Raw genomic sequence first — 20,716 nt, 5'->3', positions numbered from 1 at the left:
TTCAAAATGGCTCTCCTAGGTCTTGGGTTCCACAGGGTTTCACAACCACATTCCTGGCTCCTGAGGCGCCACAAAGACACATTTTTCTGCTAATGGCCACAGAACTATTGCTTCTGACAGGTATAATGCGGGGGGTGGGGGGGGACCTCCCAGTCTGCCACTTTGCTTAAGTGGCTCCTCTAGGAAGAGCAATTTTTACAGGCTTCAGGAGTATTTACTTATAATAATATGATTGATAAAGCATCATTCTAATGCATTAATAGTGAACCCCTGAAGATTCTGCCAAACAGCAATCTGTTAGCATCATGCTTGCAAGGCTACATGGCCTAAATGGGAATAAGAAAAAAACTGTTAAATCATTAAGGACTACTTTGTACAAATTATTTTTTAATATCTTATTTTCTGAATTTCTTGACTAATGATGGCCATATACAACTTTTTTGCTTATTAAATATTAATTTTATTAGGTACATATATTTCTGTAAATCCTACACTGCTCAGTTTTGATTCATGTTGACCCATATATGTAGCTTTACAAACTTTTGTTTATATGCTATTAAATCTTAATTTTATAAACATTAAGGTATAGAATCTTCCATGGACTTATTTTAATCATTTCATAGTGCATTCCTGAGATTCAGTAGTATTGATGACTGTACCTATAGTTCATATATTTTCTATGCTTTATAATATTCCACTATATGAATATTATACTATTTACTCATTTTCCCCTCTCTTGATAGGAATGTGTGTGGCTTCCCACTTTCACTATTACAAACAGTGTTATAATGAAAGTTTTGATTGTGTCTCTTATTGCTAATGAGCAAGATTGGGTTTACAGATAGGAGTGGAATTTCTAGGAGATAGCATTCCCACACATTCAATTTTATGTATGATAAATGGCCTTCCCTAAAAGGTTGATTAATATATTTGCAGTCGTCTTGCAACAACTTAGTGAAACTGGAGTTAGAGACAAAACCAGGTTCTCTGACTCTGCTGCTGTGATTGCTGGTGGGGTCCCAGCTTTCTGCAGCCAAGGCAGCTCTTCACAGGAAGAGGTGTCCACTGGTGTTACCAGCTGATCTCAGTAGGAAGGATTATTTTTTGGCGGTGGCAAGTGGAATCCAGCTGTGTTGTAGCTCTCTGCAGCAGGCTGTGCCTCGTAGTGTTGTAGCAGACTCTAGCTGCCTGCCAGGGACTTCTTTCCAGGCTCCTGGCCTTTGAATTTGAAGAATGAAAGCCACAGACACCAGAATGAGCGTGAAAAAGTAGGATTTATTCAAGTGAGAATAAAAATAAATAAAATAAGAGTTCTTATTGGTGAGAGGTAACCTGATAGCAGGTTATCACTTAAATGTATTAGTCTAGGGTCTTGTGTAGCTCCTGGGTAGGGATATTGATCTCTAACTATGTTAATCAGGTATCGGAAAAATGCCAAGGCAATTGGTCAATACCTATGCTAATCAGATATTAGAAAAGTGCCAAGATTATTGGTTCGGCTCACGACCTTCTAATTGGCCGTGCCCTTTTAGCTCTTGAGTCTGGAGCCTTCGCTCAGGTGCATCCCACCTCCCTTTTCCTGCCACTGTGGAACAAGAGTCGGCTGGAGCGTTTGGAGTAGTTCTCCAGGTTAATCTCATGGAGTGGCCTTTACATTTAGGGAAACCTTCATGGGGCTCATTGCCCTCACTCCTGCCCTCTCTGTCTGTCCTATCTACTCATTAGAAGGTTCAGGCTTCCTACTTTTTGCCATTGTAGTCTACATTGACATTTTTGATTACTTTTAGATTTGAGCATCTTTTTATAAGATTTCTGCTCATTTTTATTTCTTTTCATATTAAACACTGTTTTTAATTTTTTTTTTTACCCCATCTAGATTATTTTTTGTGTTTATTACTTTAAAGATGCTGTTCCAATGTGTCATGGTTTTCAGTGTTTGGTGTGAACATTCAACAATATTCTTTTCCTTACCTATAATGTATTTTCCCTTTCCCACCCCATTTGTTATTAAGATTCCCCCTGCAACCCCCCTCTTTTTTTTTGATTTTACAAGTTTGTGATACACTGTGTCCACATGTAAGGTTTTTCCCCATGCTTATCCTGGTTGGGGTTCCAGAACTTGCTGGAGGTAGAAGCCCATATTTCTCACAAATCTGGGAAATTTTAAGATAGTAGTTATTCCTATATCTCATTCAGCACTGCTCTTATTTCCTTCTTGGACCCCTGTTTGAGGTATGTTGGTTTGAGATTATCCTAGAGGTCTCTGAGGCTCATATTTTTCTTCAGTGTTTCTTCTTTTATTTTTCAGCCTCGGTAGTTTCTACTTATCTATCTCAAAGGACACTGGTTCTCCGGCCATTGCAAATTTATTATTAAATTCTCCCAGTGAACTCCTCAATTCTGTTGTACTTTAAAATTCTAAGATTTAAATATTTTGGAATTTCTCTTGTGAGATACCTTGTTTTCTCCCATTGAGAACTTATTTTTTCATTAACACTTGAAAAATGTCTTTCTTTAATTTTTTGAACACATATTAAATAGCTGCTTTAAAATCTTTTCCTTCCAAATCCAACATCTAGGCTATCATGTGGTTAGACTGTTGACAGCATTTTTCTTGTCAGATCAGATCTTCCTGCTTTTTAAAATTTATTTTTGAATTATTTTTCACATATCTACTATTTTAAAAAAATCGGAATATTATTTATATCACATCATATAGCATCTGGGTGTTGCCATTTTCCTCTGAATCTTACTAATTCTTACTGTCTCATTACTTCAAACTCATATAAGTTTGGTTTTACACTTTATGAGGATCGATCTGTTCCACAGTGCTCTCCTCTGAACTTGGACTTTCCAGTGGATACAGCAGCGCTTGGTCTTGATTTTGCTAAGGCAAATCTACACTTGCTTTAGCAGAAGGGTGGTACTTCTGAGGCATGCTCTTCTGGGTGTCTCCATTAAAGCCCAGATGTTAGAGTAGTGTTCACAGCTCTCTCTATGTTGTGAGAAGTGTTTGGTCTTTGTCTCTATCTCTGTTTTGTTTTAAATATCAAAGAAACCACACTCTGGTAACACTCATTTTTTTTCTGTTCACTTTTTTTTTTTGTGGGGGGAGTGCTTTTCAACAAATGTTGTTATGACCATGGTTGGATAATCAAGATGACCTTGAGCAACCTTTCAAAGATAGAGGAACTGTAAATGAGTGAAAGTGTCTGAATATTAAAGAGAATCTACTGAGGAGGGAAAAGGGAACCCTTAATTAAGCCAGTGGGAATAAATTTTGTATAAAGTAACACCCATTCCTAGGTTTCTTGTGAGGTTCCTCAGTAAAAAACATATGGGTGTACACTAATTGATATTAGTTTTTTAAAATATATTTTTTAGTTGTAGATGGACACAATACCTTTATTTTGTTTATTTATTTTTATGTACTGCTGAGGATCGAACCCAGTGCCTCACACATGCAAAGCAAGTGCTCTACCCCTGAGCCACAACTCTAGCCCTGATATTGGCTTTTAAAAAAATGTTTTTTGTATTGTTGTGTTCACTATTTTTGTATTAATTTTTATGATTTATATGACAGACGCTACCACTTTGTTTGAGTTCCTGCGTTATTTTCTCCCGGGTTATTATTTATTCTTGATTTACTATGTTTTCACTGCGTGGAGGATTTTAAAGTTTGTACAGTCAAGCACAGTCATGATACATTTTGGAAGTTTTGGGGTATATGACTTGCTTCACCCTCTTGTCTTCTGCCTCACCTGATATTTATAAAATCAATCTTCCATGTTTTGTTATTGTAATTTTCAGATTTTAATTTTTTATATTTTTAATTTTTATGTACACTGTATGGTAGGGAATTGAACTCTGACTTTGCTAGTTAGATAGTCAATTGTCCAATAACTTTTTCCATTGCTTTAAAATATTAGCTTGTCACATTTTACATTTGTATACATATAGGTAATATGGACACAGAGTTCTGTACATGAACTTTTTAGTCGGTCTCATTGATTTGCTTGTCTAGGCCAGTGTACTGATTTAAATACTGTAGTTCTGCTTTATGATCTGATATTTTGCAGGGCAGGCTGCCTCCTATTATTCTTCCTTGAAAATTTCCGTGAGCTGTTCTTGCAGAGTCACTCCTCTGGATGAGTTTTAGGATCTGTTTACCCATCCCAGTGGGCCTTTCTTGACTTGAATTCACAGGTTAATTTGGAGGAACAGCAAAACTAATCTTTCAAGGAGGAAGAGAGGAGCAGAACACAAGACACCCAGCGAGCTGGGCCTGCAGCTTTGGAGACACCTACACCTAGAACCTACGTGTGGAAGAGTTTCAAAGGACTCCAAAGGAAGCAAGGTCATAGGGATCATACCGAAGTTAGCTTCTCCTTCTCCACACATTTTCCTGAGATTCTGTCTGAAGGTTCTCTGTGCAGGGGTCCTGCTAGCCCTGCCTGCTGGAATGGGGTCCAGGAAGCTGAGTCACAGTTACTTTCTTCCTCGTGCCCAAGTTACATTCATTGAAACTAAACAACTGTTCTCGAATTACTCAATTATTCAGCAGGAACAAGCTCAAAAGAAAAGGAGGGGGAAATGGAGACGTGTGGGAGAAGGAGTGAGCACAGGGAGAAGCGACATAAGAGCACTGACAAAATCTATTCTATGAGAAGGTCTTGGGCTAAAGAATCTCTGCAAAGGGGTGAGGGTTGTTCCATAGCTGCAGGAGTTTGAGCAGCACTCCCGGGAAACAACACCGCAGTCTTGAACTGTGTCTCTGACTCTCATTTTTTCTTCTATTTTCTTTCCGGTGGTGTTTACTTTTCTTTCTTACTTTCCCCCCAAATAGATAGAAATGATTAGAATTGAATTTCCTTCAGCAGCATGCGGAGCTGCAGTGTTTGTTACAGAACCTCATTTCTGTTGTGGATAATGGCAGGGAGCTATTTATAGACGGGCTCTGAAATTTCCTTAGTAACAAGGGTTGGAAAGAGCTCTGTCCCCGCTGCAGGAAATATCTGCAGCCAGCCGGTGGCCTTGCCCCTGATCCCTCTCAACTTTGGAATTCTCAAGTGATTGTAGGTTTAGTATTATTTTCTTGTACTTCAAACATACGTCACGGCTGGAGAACTTTCATGAATATTTACCAATCCAATTGTGTACTGTATTTTGTTTTGATGATCATGTGTTCTATTGAAGGAGGGATATTTCATTTTGATTGCTAGGCTTTGTACTGCTACAACTCAGGTCTACGCTGAACTTTCTCAGACTTTGAGATTTATATTTCCATTGTATTTCACATTCCTGGGCTTTGGCCAGAACCCTAACCTTTACCTTTAAGCACTTTTCCCTCCCTTTTATGTTTGTTCCCTTTTTCCTTCCCTCCAGCTTGACCATCTGTCTCCTTCCTTTTGCTTCCGTAGAACCATAGACTAAGTACCTAGGGGTGAAACGGCACATGTCATCAAAGGATTCGGTTTTCAGAAGTCATCTCTGATCTGGGTGAGTACACAGTGACTTCTGCAAAGTGTTCTGCATCTTGTGACCATCTGGGCCCATGACCTCGCCTAGTTAGAGCTTCGTTAACAAGGCCAAGGTCATGGTTTCAGACCCCATATGGTCCAGTTTACTCTGCTCAAGGAAGAGCTTTATTACGTTGCTGTGGCCTGCAACTGCTAATGCTGGTGGGCCCGCCTTGAAAAGGGGCTTCTACAGGAAGACCTGGAGAGAGCTGGGTTGCAGCCAGCCCCTCAACATCATTACAGCAAACTTCAAAGCCTATGTTCTGGGTGGACAGTCAGCAGGACTCTTATCTCAATGCATGCTTTATGTTAAGCTTTAGAATAGATAAGCAATCATCTGTCTCCCACTGGGAAGGCCGTACAGAATAACCCAAAGATGTCTAGTGTTTGGGGCCATTGTTCCTTTTCTTCATTTGGCCATGTCACACTCTATAAAGTGGGTCTCTGTGGAGCTGCAGATTTTACCCATGGAAATTAAGGGATGGGCACAATTAAACCTGGCAAGACGAGCTGCTGTGTGTAACTGGGAAGAGTTGCCATCGGAGAAGTACAACGTCTGAGGGCTTTGAAGAGCAGAAACCGAGCATCTTCTCTGTCTAGTTTTGTAAACGAGTAAAGTATTTGTTTCCAGGATAATTTGAAATTTACAAACCATTTCCATATCCTCCATTTCCCTTGGTTCCTTGGATGTGAGATTCGCTCGACAGGCAGTATCACACCTTTCCTATTGGAACGTTCTGTGTAGAGGTCCCATGACTTGTCCTTGGTTGCACAAGTTACAAAGCCTTGAACCACAACCCAGGGGGCTTTCTCTGGTGGCACACTACACTGGGATTTTTTTTAAAATTTATACTTAGAAATATTTCAACAAATGTTATTGTTGATACCATTTCTACTTTTCCTATCGTGCTTTTTTTTTTAAAAAAAATAATTTTTGTTGTAGAGGGATACAAAATATCTTTGTTTATTAACCTATTTTTCACATGCTGCTGAGGATCAAACCAGTGCCTCACACAGGCTAAGCAAGGCCTCTGCCACTGAGCTACAGCCTCAGCTCCCCTCCACCCCCTTGTGCTTTTGATTGGCTTATGGTTGGAAGATTACGGCTTCTATGGCTGCAATTACATACAAATCAGATTTCTGAAACTTGGATATGGCCTCAGAAGGAGATTGAAGAGCTGCTTCCAGGGCCTTTTCAGGGGGGATTATCTGAATAGTAGGGGGACAGAAAAAAAATTCTGAAATTAGAGAAGCCTGCTTTCAAATCCTGACTTAGCCTTAGTTGATTTCTCAAGTTATTGAACCCTATGTGGTTGGGAAATAACCTTGGCAGCGCTCTTTCTGAATTGAATATGCCAAATTGTGTACTAGCCCTGCTCAGAACTGAAATCCAACAGTGAAAAAATGATGAAAGGGTTTTCAGCTAATCATAGAAGTGGGAAGAAAGCAAGATGTTCTTAATCTTTTCTCTCCCAAGACCATTGTACTTCAATTGTGTGACATTTCTGTTCCAATTAAAGGCATGTCTTATATCCAAAGGGTCTCATTTACATTTTCTTGCTTTGCAAGCCCTAGCATCCTATTTTTTTTACAAAATTACATAATGCATTATGTCTTGATGCAATTTAATACCTCCTGCTGACTATTCAAAATTACTAAGCAGAAGGTCAGAATAAATCAGTGAACAGCTATTAAAATGCATAGGCAGCAACACAAACAGTAGATAATTAGTACTTAAAGTAAGCCAAAGCCTCAAGAAATGTGAAGAAAAAAGTAATCAAGGTGTTTTATTAATTCTGTAACTGCATCTTACATTCATAAAAATGGCTATGGATTTAGAGCCACCATTAATTTGCCTTTTTGGGAATGGTTTGTTTTTCTCCTTGTGGAATATATTATACCATACAGAAGAGGGTATAAACCATATGTACAGTTTAAAACACAATTGCAAAGCAAACATCCATAAGTCACCCAGACCAAGGAGAAACTTGCCATTGCCAGTCCCCCTAGCCAGGGCAGAATCCTCCCCACCAGATGCAATGTGTTTATCAACTCTACCTGTTGCCATAATTTATCTTTCTGATAGTGTGACCCCTAGGGAGTTCAGTTGGATGGTGTTGGTTTTTGAAACTTACACAAGGGAATTACACAGACTTTTACTTTTGTGATTGCTGCTTTCACTTGATAGAGTATTTGTGACATCTGTGTTGTTGGTGTATTTATAGTTTATGTATTTTTATGGACATGCAGTTTAATATCATATATATATACTTAACAATATCTGTATTGATTCTACCCTGATGCCCTTTGGATCATTTCCATTTGGGGGCTATTTTTGAATGCTGCTGCTCTCTTCTGGCTGCATACTAGCATTCCTACAGAGTATATATTTAGGGGAGAATGATCCAACCACAGGGCCTGTATGCTTTCAACTTTACTGGATAATACTAAAACATTTTTAAAGTATTTGCACCATTTTTGACTCTGGGAGAGTTCCAATTTCTCTAATTTCTCACCAACACTTGTAGCTGTCAGAAATAATGTAATTTTTGCAAACCCAAGGGCTACATAATGGTTTTTCATTGTGGTCTTAGTTTGGATTTCATTGCCTACCTAATTAGTTGATCATATCTTTTTTTTTTTTTTAAGAAGCCATATGGAATTCCAATTTAGGAAAAGCTTATTCAAATCATTTGCCATTTTCTTTATAATTGGGCTGTTTTCCTTTTTGAGGGCTGTTTTAGTCAGCTTTTTTGCTGCTGTGACTAAAAGACCGAACCAGAACAATTGTAGAGGAGGAAGAGTTTATTTGAGGGCTCACAGTTTCAGAGGTCTTGGTCCATAGAAGGCTGGCTCCATTCCTTGGGGATCAAGGTGAGGCAGAACAGCATGGTGGAGGAGTGAGGTGAAGGGGAGCAGCTCACATGATGATCAGAAAGTGGAGAGAGACTCCACTTACCAGATACAAATATATACCCCAAGCCATGCTTCCAATGTCCCACCTCCTCCAGCCACATCTTACCAACCTTCAGTGACAACTCAGTTAGTCATTATTAGGGGATTACTTCACTGATTGGGTTAAGACTCTTACAACCCAATCATTTCTTCTCTGAACCTTCTTGCACTGTCTCACACGTGAGCTTTTGGGGAAGCCTCACACCCAAACCATAGCAGGGGGTCTGTGTATTGTTCAGAGCAATGACCTGAAGATGGGGGGAATTAGCCATGGGGATGCCCACAGGAAGGGCATGTCAGGGAGTGGAAAGAGCCAGTGCAAAGGTCCTAAGCCAGAAGCCCTCTGGAGCAAAGTGGTGATCGGGAGAGGAGTAGCAGTTGGCTTCGGATGATGGGGAGAAGGCTTTGTTGGCCTCATAGAAATCTTTGGCTGGGATTACGAATCTCATGGAAATTGACCAAAATTTCCACCAGAAGAGCCACACAACCTGATTCTTTCTCTCTCTCTCTTTAAATTAATAGATTTCAATTATTATTATTATTATTATTATTATTTTATTATTATTGTTAGCAGTTTACAGGAAGTGGAATGGAATATAATGTCCTATTGGGAGAATCTGTGCTTCTCACCTCTGCAACTATGGGATCTACACTATTGCAGATGTTGGCATTCAAAGTAGGCATGCTCTTGCTAGAGGACACAGGTTTCCTTGATTATGTGACCTATCTGTGCTGCTGGGGCACATGCAGAGCAGCATGGGAGAAGAGCAATCAGTTGGCAGGAGGGACTTACCCTGAAGCAAGGAGGGGCAGATCTGCTTTCACACAGGGAGTAGGAAGGAGTGTTTGTGGTACCTGGTGGTCCCCTCTTAGTGCTCCTTTGTCCAGTCGTCACTGTGAACGGACATGTGCAGCAAGTCCAGGGGATGCTGTTGTGAACATGGACTCGCATCTTTAACAACGAAAGTTTGGTCTACACCACCAGGAGCGGTCCCAAGACCTGCACAGGCATTAGCTGAGGGGAAAGAAATTTAGAGGGATGGAGGAGGAGGGAGACGACGAGTACCAACTGTGGCTCAGACCAGCTGTGACAACAGGGGCTGTGGTCTCTCTCCCTGAGGTGGCCCTAAGGAGAAGAGGTCAGTGGCACCCTGGCACCCTGGGATGTGGATGAAGGTGTGCACCTGTGCAGAGCGAGGATGGACCAGGGTGGTCATGGAGGTTCACTGCTCAGTCCGTCTTCAAGCAAGCCTCCACTTCAGTCACAACACAGTGCTTGAGATGACACCAGGCTTCCTTGGCCATTCCCAGCATGATGGGGTTACTAGGGCCGGAAATTCCTGCCTTTAACAGGCAGCCTTTGCTCAGTAGCTTCCATAGGCTGGCTGGGGCCTTCTGAGATGGAAGATGTTCTTATTAAACTCTCCTTTCTTCTTTCTCTGCTTCCACAGATGTTAGAGCTACACCGTGGTCAAGAGACTCCCCCAGGCTCCTCTGGCTGTCTTCCTGCGCTACACAGCGAGCATTTCCCCCATTGCATCTCTGAGGCACCAGGGCCCACTTTGGCATCTGTTTCTGGGAAGACCTGAGCTGAAATGAGGTATGTTTCGTGTAATTATTGACATGTCCTAGTTTAAATTTACCATCTTGCCTTTTTTTTGGTCTGTCCCCCCTTCACCTCCCCACCCCATGTACTGTTTGTTCCTTCATCTCTTTCTTTTGGATTGAGTTTTTTTTTTTTTTAAACAAACAATTGTTTTATAATCTGCATTTTGTTGTTCAAGTTGTTTTTTTTTTTGGCATTTGTCTTTAGTTTTATTTCAAAGTTAGGGTTTAACATTCCAGGCGCAGTATTTCCCTTCACATATTGCATCACAAAATGTAAAACAGAATACATCCCATTCTTCCCTCCTGTCCTTTGAGCTATTTTCAGATATTTGACTTCTGCATGTGCTCTAAACCATGAAACACACTGCCAATATTTTTATTTTAAACAGTCAAATATCTTTTACAGAGATTGAAAATGATCAAGAGTCTTTTATGTTTATCCAAATGTTTACTTTTGGGAGTGTTCTTCGTGACTTTGTGTAGACCCAATATCCAACTGTTAACATTTTCCATCTGCCTTAAGGATTTTCTTTAATATTTCTTTCTTGCAACAATTTTGTTGATTTTTTTTTCAGAATTTGTCTGAAATAGTGTCTATTTCTCTTTTTTGTTATAGTAGAAGATACATAACATGAAATTTACTATTTTTGCCATTTTATATGTTTTATTTAGCCTGTTGCAGGGCATTTTTGGATGTTTCATACAGGTTTTACTGAAAATGCACATTTTCCTGGATCACATGGTAATAACTATCAGTTATTTTCAAGAAACTGTCGCGTTGTTTTGCGGAGTGCCTATACCATGCACATGGGAGGGTCAGAGGACACGTATACACATTCTTTGCCTTATCTTTGTGTAGACTTGATTTGCATTTCCCTAATTAATGGAACTGAACATCTTTCATGTTCTTATTTTCCATCTCCATGTTCTCTCAGTGAAATGTCTAATTCCACTTCCTATTTTCTAACCAAAATGTGCTTTTTCCCCCCTTCCTGTTCAGTTTTTAAAATTTCAAGGATACATTGTAGATGTGGGTCCTTAGTCAGAAACGTGGCTTGCAAAGGTCCTCTTCGAGTCTGCGCCTTGTCACCTCATTATCTTCACGAGGTTTGCCTCACAGCAAAAGTTAATTTGGATGAAGTCCGTTTTATTGATTGTTTCTCTTTCATGGACCAAGCTTCTGATGTCATGCCTAAGTATTTATTTATTTTTAATAAAAATGTATCTCCCAAAGATTTTTTTTGTTATGTTTTCTTCTAAAATTTTTTATAGTTTGGTGTTTTATATTTAAGCCTGAGATTCATTTTGAGTTAATATCTAGGTGAGATTTGAAGTTTCGATTGCTACTATTTTTGCGATGGATAGTCAACTGCTCCAGTACCATCTGTTGACAGTGCCACCCTTCCTTGTTGACTTGCTTTTTGCTCATTTGTCAAAATGCACTGGGTTATATTTGGATGGACTATGTCTGAGTTCTCTTTTCGTGTTTCCTTTTCTTTGTGTCTACAGCTTCATAAATACCACAAATCTTGATAACTGTAGCTATATGGTATCTTAAAATGGAATAGAATGATTTATTTTTCTTGTACTTTGTTCTTCTTTTCCAAAATTGTTTTAGCTGTTCTAATTCCCTTGCCTTTCTAGGTAAACTTGGAATGATTGAGTCTATGTCTACAGGCCGACATTGCTGAGATTTGGGTGGTATGATTTTATATTTTACTCTGTTTCCCTATATCCATCTGTGTCATTGTGAATTCTCTGTGGATGTATTTTCTCCTAGTTATGGATTATACATTTTCACTTTTCTCTTAATTTTTTATTGATTGTTGAACCTTATGGATTTTACATGATTGGTTGCTAGGTTTTATCATTTAATAGCTCTTGATTTTCCTGTAAGGTAGCATAGTTAAGTTGCTTAGAAGCAACTGGAGGCTTTTGAACCTTGTTCTGAAGCTTTGCCAGGGCGGGAGGGTGTGCTCTTTAACATAGACATAGTTCAACTCTGGCAGCACAGGGAAATCCTCCTGAGATTCTACCTCACACCCTAGGTGTTGCTCCACGCTGGGTGACAGGACTTCAGGGGCTTCTGACTCCCTGGAATTGTTCTGCCAAACTCCCTTCTGGTGGTTCTTCAACTCTTGAGGTTTCTCGCCTGTTCATTCATAGATCTGTACCCAGCCGCAGACTTGGGAGCGTCCCCCTGACCTCCGAGCTCTCTCTGTAAGCCACCCATTCCCCTCTGGTGCTCTGCCTCTCAATTTCTACATGTCTTCACCTTCTCAAACTCCAAACTCTGCCTCCTGACCTCTGTGAAGTAAGAACTGAAAGTTCTCTCGGATTTTAAGTTAGCACAATCCTAAGAGCCCATCCTGATTTTTCCCCTTCTTTGGAGTAAGTTTCAATCTAGGTAATTTTAAGTCCTGGTGACATAACAGCCCAAACACATTGTGCATTTTACTTCAATTCATTATAAACTTATAATACAAAGCTATTATTTTACTTTAAGCAGTTTTTGAGTAAAATTTCGAGTTAGAAAGATGTATTTTCTATTTGTCACATAGATGTCATTTTCAGGACTCCTCATTTCTTCATGGAGATAAAATTTCCACTGAGTGATATTTCCCTTAACATTTCTTACATTACAAGTTTGCTGGTACTTAATTTCATCAATATTTTAATCAATATTTTATGTTTCTAGGTAACATTTTTTTTCTCTTAGAACTTTAAAACTACTGGCTATCTTCTGGTTTATGTAGTGTTTGACAGAATATTTGGTGGCATTTTTAAGTTTTCTTTTTTGAATGTCTAACATAACTTATCCCCCTCTACCTTCTTCTAAGGTATTCTTTATCACTGGGATTTAACAGTTTCATATTATTGGTATGATTTTTAAATGTTTTCGTTAACATTTTTTTCTGCTCAGGGTTTGTTGAGCTTCTTGAAACTGTTGGTTTACAGTTTTCATCAAATTCAGAAAAATATTTGACTATTCTTTCAATATTTTTTGTCTCCTTTTTCTAGGACTGTAATCCCACATATATAAACAATTGATATTGTCCTGCAGATCACAAAAATATTCATTTTTAAAGTCTTTTTTCTGACTTGATGCCATTTGGATAGTTTCTATTATTTGATATCACATTTTCTTTATCCATTCATCTGCTGCAGGATACCTAAGTCGGTTCCATAGTTTAGCTATTGTGAGTTGATCTGCTATGAACATTGATGTGGCTGTATCACTGTAAATGCTGATTTTAAGTCCTTTGGGTATGAGCCGAGGAAGTGTTTAATTGGTTGCAAACTCTTTCTAGTGTATTTTCATTTAGAGATTTTATTTTTATCAATATAGACTTGACTTGAAACTTTCTGCATCTCCCATGTTTATCTTACAATATTTATATATAATTTTTACACCATTGAGTATATGGAACATCTTTATAATTACTATAACTACAGTTTTAATGTTCACTTCTGCCTATTCCATCATCTATGTTATTTCTGGGTCTGTTTTTATTGACTGTGGAGCACATTTCCTGCTTTCTGTGTACATAATAATTTTTGAGTGGCTTCTGCATATTTTATGTTAAGTGCTGGATTTTGTTGTGCTCCTTTAAATAATATTGGGCTTCTATTTTGTTGTAGCAGTTAAATTACACATGCATTAGCTTGATCCTTTTGAGATTTATTTTTAAATCTCTTTTAGGGTAAATGTGGAACAGTCATTGTTCTAGAGCTAATTTAGCTCCAGTTTTTAAAATGTGAGGTTGGACCTTCTGGGATCTACACTGAGAAGGCTGTATGTTCAACAAGATCTATCCAGTCCTGCTACAGTGAGCTTACATAATCTTGGAAACTGTTAGTTCTGGTTATAGTTTTTCCCTTGAAAGTTACTCTGGTCTATCCTCATTGGGTTTTCCTCATACATTTGTGGACTGATTATCAACTAAAGGCTCTAGAGGATCCTCATGCAGATTTCTAGAGCTCTCTGTAATGACCTCTTCTTAAGCATCGTCCTCATGATTACAGATGTCTCTGTCTTCCCAAATTTTAGTTTCGTAACTCCCCAAGGGACACTGGGCTCTATTTTCCCTCTCCTCCCCCACATTTATCATTACCTTAAGCAGGAAATGTTTTCTCTTTTTTTCAGGTTGTGGTCATGCACTGTCCTTTGTCTAATATCTGAAAATGGTCACTTTCTATGCTTTGTCCAATATTCCAATTGTTTCTGGCAGGAGGGAAATTCTTGATTAATGTATTCTCTTATGTTTGGAAATAAAGATCCCCTAGATATTTATATTTTTCTATTATTCATATGACTTGCTAATTTAAACTTCTTTTATTCTGTTCCTGGAAACTATGTTTTAAAATAAAGTTTAGAACTTTATCTATAATTCTATGTATACTCACCTTGCTATAATTTTGGACCACACTTCTCATCTGCCAAGTTCTTTTGATTTTGTTATCCAGATGTTGAGTCTCATCTTCATTTCTTATCTCACCAACTCTAATATTCTTCTTCTTTTTTTAAAATAATAATTCATGTTCTTGCTAAAACATTGCAGGACAAATGCAGAGTAGTGAAGAGCGGCGTTCTGGGTAGCTGTGATGGGGTAATAAGACTCCACAGCTGGTCTGACTACAGACTGTCGAGCTGCCAGGCACCCCCAGGCAGCAGGCAGCTGCCAGGCTTGCTCACAACATTTCCGTAGATTCCGTTGGCAAGGAGACAGTGAGCCCTCGAGACCTGGATGGCCTGTGTCCCTGGCACGGTGGGCAGCATGAGCTTCAAGTGTGCCCCAGCCCTCTTTGCCTCTTTGATCTCATTGAGGCTGATGTGGAATAGGCCAAGGTGCAGTGCTGCGCCCAGTGGACCATCATACCTGGGCAGCACCCAGCGGAGGACCCTCCCAACTTGATGAGGGACTTTGGGTGGATATGCCAATCACCCTCTTCAGAGATATTGTTTTTATTATTCTAGATACGAACAAACCTATTTTAGGGAGAGAAGTGAGGCTTTTTGAGTCTGAAATGTCTCCTTATACTACCATCGCTAAATTGACTGCAAAGAAACAAATGCCTTGGCTCAGGAGGCTTAGAGCATGCGGAAATGCCAGCTGCAGAGAGAATTGTCCTCTGACAGACACGGGAGCCTTTTATGAACTGTAGTAGTATTTTGTATGTAATTAAAATATTCTTGACTAGTTTTAAATAAAATAAAATAAGAATATTATATCCCTATGTATGTATTCCTGTGTATATGTGTGTGTGTGTGTGCATGTGTGTGAATTTGTGTATAAACTTGCAAACAGAAATAGGTAGCCAAATATGTGATAGACAGTAAGGCCATTAAGAAGTGTTGTGCATGCTCCTTTCTATCTGTCACTATTAAATCTGTTTGTTTATTTTTTGCCTAGTGTTGAGTCTGAGTAAATTAGTTATGCATATGATAAAACTTCAGTATACTGCATGTATTTCTGCTTTCTGCACAAAGAAATCATGAAGGAATATGACAATGCTTGATTTTTTTTTTAAACACAGAACCAGCGATTGAATCCAGGACCTTTCAAAGTTAGGCAAACACTCCACCCCTGAGCTACATCACCAGCCCTTTTAAAACCTTAATTTGAGCCAGCGTCTTCCTCAGTTGCCCAAGCTGGGCTGGCACTTGCAATTCTTCTGCCTCAGCTTCCTGAGTAGCTGGGATTATAGGTGGGTACCAGAATGCCCAGATTAAAAGACATATTTTTTTATTTTACTGATACAATTTCCATTATTTTACAGTGTAGAGGTTCAGTTAAAATAAGGTACAGGGCTGGGGATATAGCTCAGTTGGTAGAGTGCTTGCCTCACATGCACAAGGCCCTCGGTTCAATCCCCAGCACCACACACACACACACACACACACACACACAATGCAATTAGTTTGACGTGACTTATACCTAGTTAACTCATAACAATTCCCAAGTATAACTACTCTCTTTTGCATATATTCGAAACTGAATATAAACATACATCTCCTGTTTAGAGTCATCTGCTTTAACTACTTGGCCTTTGGTTTCTGAAACCTATTGTTTGTACCACTAGTCTCCAAAAAAAGCCTTTAATCCTTTTGATACTGTTTTCCTACCTCATGTCAAAGTGGCAAAGAAGTGATAGCCACAGTATGACTCTGAGAGAGAACTTCATCACAGAGTAGCTATCATGGTTGGTTTTTGACAAAGTCTAGCTTTAACATAAAATTTCCTTGGGTGAGCCTCTTCTCCAGTTAACAATTTGGAGAAACTAGACAAAGTAAGCAGTTAAAAAGTCAGGTGGTACAAACTTGATGTGATGGAATGTCATTTAGTATTCTAACCAAATCAACTTGTCTTTCAAACAGTTGCTAGGATTCTTATAGCAATGAACATTTAATGAAAGCCTAGTACAGGTAAGGCCCACCTGTGTGCCAAGGACATTAAAGTAGGTGGCAAGTTAAATAAAGATAAATTATTTGAATAATTCAACAACAAAATCAATGTCACAATGTTTGGTAGTCATTGCGTTGCCCAAGCAATAATTTAGGACAAAGCTCAAATGTGTAATGACTCCAACTTCAACAGAAATCGTCTGGGAGATGTTTATAGGGACAGGGTAAAGGTGGGCTTAGTGCAGGTGGGGGAGACAGTGAGGACCCTTGCTAATGAGGGCGCCATTGTTAATAAAAGTGGAGAGGAAGGATGGCTTGAGGGACACATGACTTTAAAGGCCACTGAACGGAGAAACAGAAAGAAAGCTTGTAGCTGAGGAGTTGAGGACCCCTCAGCATCAAGTTGAGGAACATGAACAAGGAGACATCTCATTTAGTGTGGGGACAGAGGAGAAGCTATGAGGAACCAAGTTAGTAACTATATCTCGTCATACAGACAACAACGATGCCCAGTGTAGTAAAGTCCAACACTGTTGGAATGCATCCTCAAGTGTGCCTGTCTATGGGGCTAGGGGTGGTTCTGTATTCTCTGTACAAATTTACTCAGTTTCCTAAATCATAGGCTTTGAGGAGCTGGGAGAGAGAGTCACTCGGCTCATAAAAAGCTACATCCACAATAGAATTTTAAGTCGTGGATGTCCACCTTTTCTGAATCACTCTGGAAATCACTGCTCAGATCTGAAACTGCATGTAGTCAAGCCACTGGAGGAATAGATGTCTATGTTGTGTCCATGAGCTTGAAGTCCTGGGTTGAGAAATAAAGCAGAGAAGAGTGTCAGAGGGAAGCCGTCACTACCAGGTGGCACCTGAGGAAAGACAAGGAGTGAGGAACAGCTAGAGGACACGAGAGCAAGGGGGAACAGCAAGGGCCAAGACCTGGAAACAGGAGCAAAAGTGTCTTGTTTGAGGACAAGAGAGACCATGTGGATGGAGTCCAGTGGGCAGGAGGGAGTTAGCAGGTCAGTTAGCAGGTCAGCTTGGAGAAGCAGGGGCGGGGCGTCAGGCAGGACGTGGAGGCCTCAGCCATACGCTGATCAAGGGTGCAGCTACTGGGGCTTTTGAGTAGAGAAATTGCAACATTCATCCTACTGTCTTTTCTTGGGTCTAAGATGCCTTGGATTTTAAGACCTGTTATGCAAAAGTTACCATTTCATGTCTGACACTGGGGCTTCCTTTTTGTTGATGATTCTTACCTTGATTTAAGAAATGTTAAAACGTAAAAACAAACAAAAAAGTGCTTTGGAAACCTAAAATGTAATATGTTCCCTAAAAAGCATTCTGTCTGCTTCATCGGGCGTAGGCTACAAGGGAGGCCTTTGCAATTCAGCCGTCCAGGGTGTGTGAAAAATGACCCAGATGTGGAGATGTTTGAGGTGAGAGGAAAAGAAACTGGAAGGTTTTTGGTTTCCGCAACAGTAAGTCGTCATTTACTGAGATGGAGAAAACTATGAGAGGAACAGATTTTGTGGGGGACAGTTAGAACTTTGTTTTGGACATGGTTGAGAGTCTCAGACTTCCAAGGGGAGATATCGAGTAGCACACATGCATGCACACCACACACACACTCACACACACACACACACACTCTCTCTCTCTCTCTCTCTCTCTCTCTCTCTCACACACACACACACACACACATACACACACACACACGTCAGTTCTCATTCCTGGTGGAGTCCACATTTGTGAATTTTCTTTTTCACTGATATTTATTGATCCTCAGATGAACGCAGAGTCTCACAGTCGTTCATGGCCACGTGTGGACAGGTGGCAGCTTTGGGCTGCCCAGCGCCCGTGCTCTCAGCTGAGATCAGAGGCACTGGCCTTGGCCTCCGGCTCTCCTGCTGAAGCCCTTCTCTTCCTCCAGCCCTAACCGGTGCTTCGTTTTTTGCTTGCTCGTGCTTTTTCTTGGTGATGCCTTTGTTTAAAATGGTCCCCAGCTGCAGTGCTGAAGTGCTGTTCTGCGTTCCTCGTGTGCTAATGCCGGGACGTGCCTTCTGGGGAGCAGACACCTGTCGGGTTTTCATTCAGGCATGAAATACAGTGCTGTCGGCCATGGACGCAATATTAGCGAGTCAACAACATATGTTAAATAGACGTCTTTTAAAATAAACACATAAAGCAAGGTTGTTTATCAGTAAATTCAAATGTTATTACCAGAGGTGCACTAAATAAATAGATAGATAAATAGATAAATAAATAGAAGAACTCTATTTCCCCTAAAAGCAATAATTGAGTGTTTGCTAATTCTGTATTGGTGACAACTTTATAGACCATCATTTCAACAAATAGTGAGAATCAGCTATATATATTCTGGAGTTCTTTTTTTAAAAAAATATTTTTAGTTATAAATGGGTGCAATACTTTTATTTATTATTTTTTTTATTCTTTGTCTTATTTCTTTTTTAATTTGTTTTAATTAGTTACTCATGACAGTACAATGATCTTGACATATCATATTTGAATCAGATGGGATATAATTTCTCATTTTTTCTGAATGTACAGGTTGCAGAATTATATTGGTTACGAAGTCATGTATACACCCACAGCAATAATAATGTCTATTTTATTCTGCTGTAATTTATTTATTTTTATGTGATGCTGAGAATCGAACCCAGTGCCTCACACATGCTAGGCAAGTGCTCTTCCACTGAGCCACAACCCCAGCCCCCTATATTTTGGAATTTTTGAGCTCAGGAAGATATAAGTACTAGATGAGAGGTCATCTGTATCTACTCACATTTAAAAATCTTATTATCCCACAATTGACACAGATTTGAAAAAAGCAAGGAGATGATTACAGAAATTGAAAATAAGCTTTTGGAAACTTTTAGATATTATAGGGTAGATATTACATCTATTGAATGTAGTACTAATAAAGAATGAGGTTGCATTTTACAGATCTGTTCCTAAATTTTTCTGATCCTTCATGTTATTGTGTTTTGCAGAATTCTTCCCCTGTGGTGGACTCGGGGGACAGTCCCGCAGCACCCACAGCTTGAGAAGCGCTGGTCTGGGAGGTGGTTCCATTCTACCCTGCCCCCACTTTCCACATGTCAGGTAGCTCTGAGGCAGATATTAGCACAAGGTGAGTTTACATTTCTAGTTTCTGGTTTGGCACATGAAGAGCTCAGAAGTTGTGATCATCCTAATAAGTGAAAAACAGAAGAAACTATAAAATAAACAGCTCTTAGAAAAAGGAAGCCTCAGAAGAGACTGACAGATGTCCACTTCCAGGGAAGCAGAAAAGAGTTTCCAGAGAAAAATCTATGTTCTATTCTAATCAAATTTCCGACATCTTTTGATAAATGTTCCGTCTCAGGGGCCTCTGATCCCTGCCTCTCTGAGGGGGTGATGCTGCGGGCAATTAAATCAAGTTCAAAAATACTTATTAAATAAAAATACATGTCAGCAGCCCTGTCTTTCAGCATAACACCCTCCTCACAATGGCCAGGAAGACCAGCGTCTCCCTCAGCAGAATGGTCAGCTCAGATTTACTCAATATGGCATTGGCTCTCTAAGTCAAAGGGACATGCTGGCAGGTTCCAGAAAGGCTGGCCGTGGGAGCACAAGACTCAGCACCCTCTCCCCCTCCTCCTGCCAGAATTGTCTGAAATGAGGAAAGAAATGTAAAAATGCAAGACAACCAGAACCTGGGATGCAGTAAGAAGGGGTGCAGTTCATTGCCTCAAGGTGCAAAAGAGACTGCAGGTTCTCAGCCAGTGGGACCCCGGTGAAGGCAGCCGGAGGTCAAACTCACACTCCCTTCCATGGGAAGCCCTGGAAAGTCGCCTGGAGTCAAAACAGACTCCAAATGAGGAGTTGTGGGTAGAGCGTGGGAGAAAGAGAAAAGGCTGGGGGCGATGGGTGGGGAGAGAGGAGAAGAGCTGATCCGGGTGCAGCAGCTTTCCTACCCAGCGGGGCTGCACTTCCAGGTTCTAGGCGAGGCTGCCAAACTACACAGGACTTCTGGGATTTCTTCTGACTCAGCTCCTTCCAGAATATTCCAGAGCTCAGGCTCTAGCTGGAGGGACCCTTTTCGGGCACTGCAGTGCTCCCTGCTGATGGGACCAGTCAAGTCACAGAAAGTAACTTGACTGTCGCTCCCCCGCCACCCCCCACCCCCCCATCACCGCCCCGCCCCGTCTCTCTCCATCCCTTTCTGGGG

At 40.2% G+C, this 20,716-nt stretch overlaps 1 long non-coding RNA gene across 1 annotated transcript; it reads left to right on the top strand.

The window, feature by feature from the left end:
- Positions 1-5,238: 5,238 nt before the first annotated feature.
- Positions 5,239-20,657, top strand: LOC124094839 (uncharacterized). The gene is made up of 3 exons (XR_006852347.2): positions 5,239-5,499; positions 9,926-10,074; positions 19,497-20,657. It is a non-coding gene; the product is annotated as an uncharacterized LOC124094839 (long non-coding RNA).
- The last annotated feature ends 59 nt before the right edge of the window (positions 20,658-20,716 follow it).

This window comes from Marmota monax, unplaced genomic scaffold (assembly GCF_021218885.2).
Source record: "Marmota monax isolate L192 unplaced genomic scaffold, Marmota_monax_Labrador192_F-V1.1 WCK01_AAM20220418_F8-fsc00040, whole genome shotgun sequence".
Classification (NCBI taxonomy): Eukaryota; Metazoa; Chordata; class Mammalia; order Rodentia; family Sciuridae; genus Marmota; species Marmota monax.
Note: the sequence above shows the minus strand (reverse complement) of the source record. Positions and strands in the feature narration are given on the sequence as shown.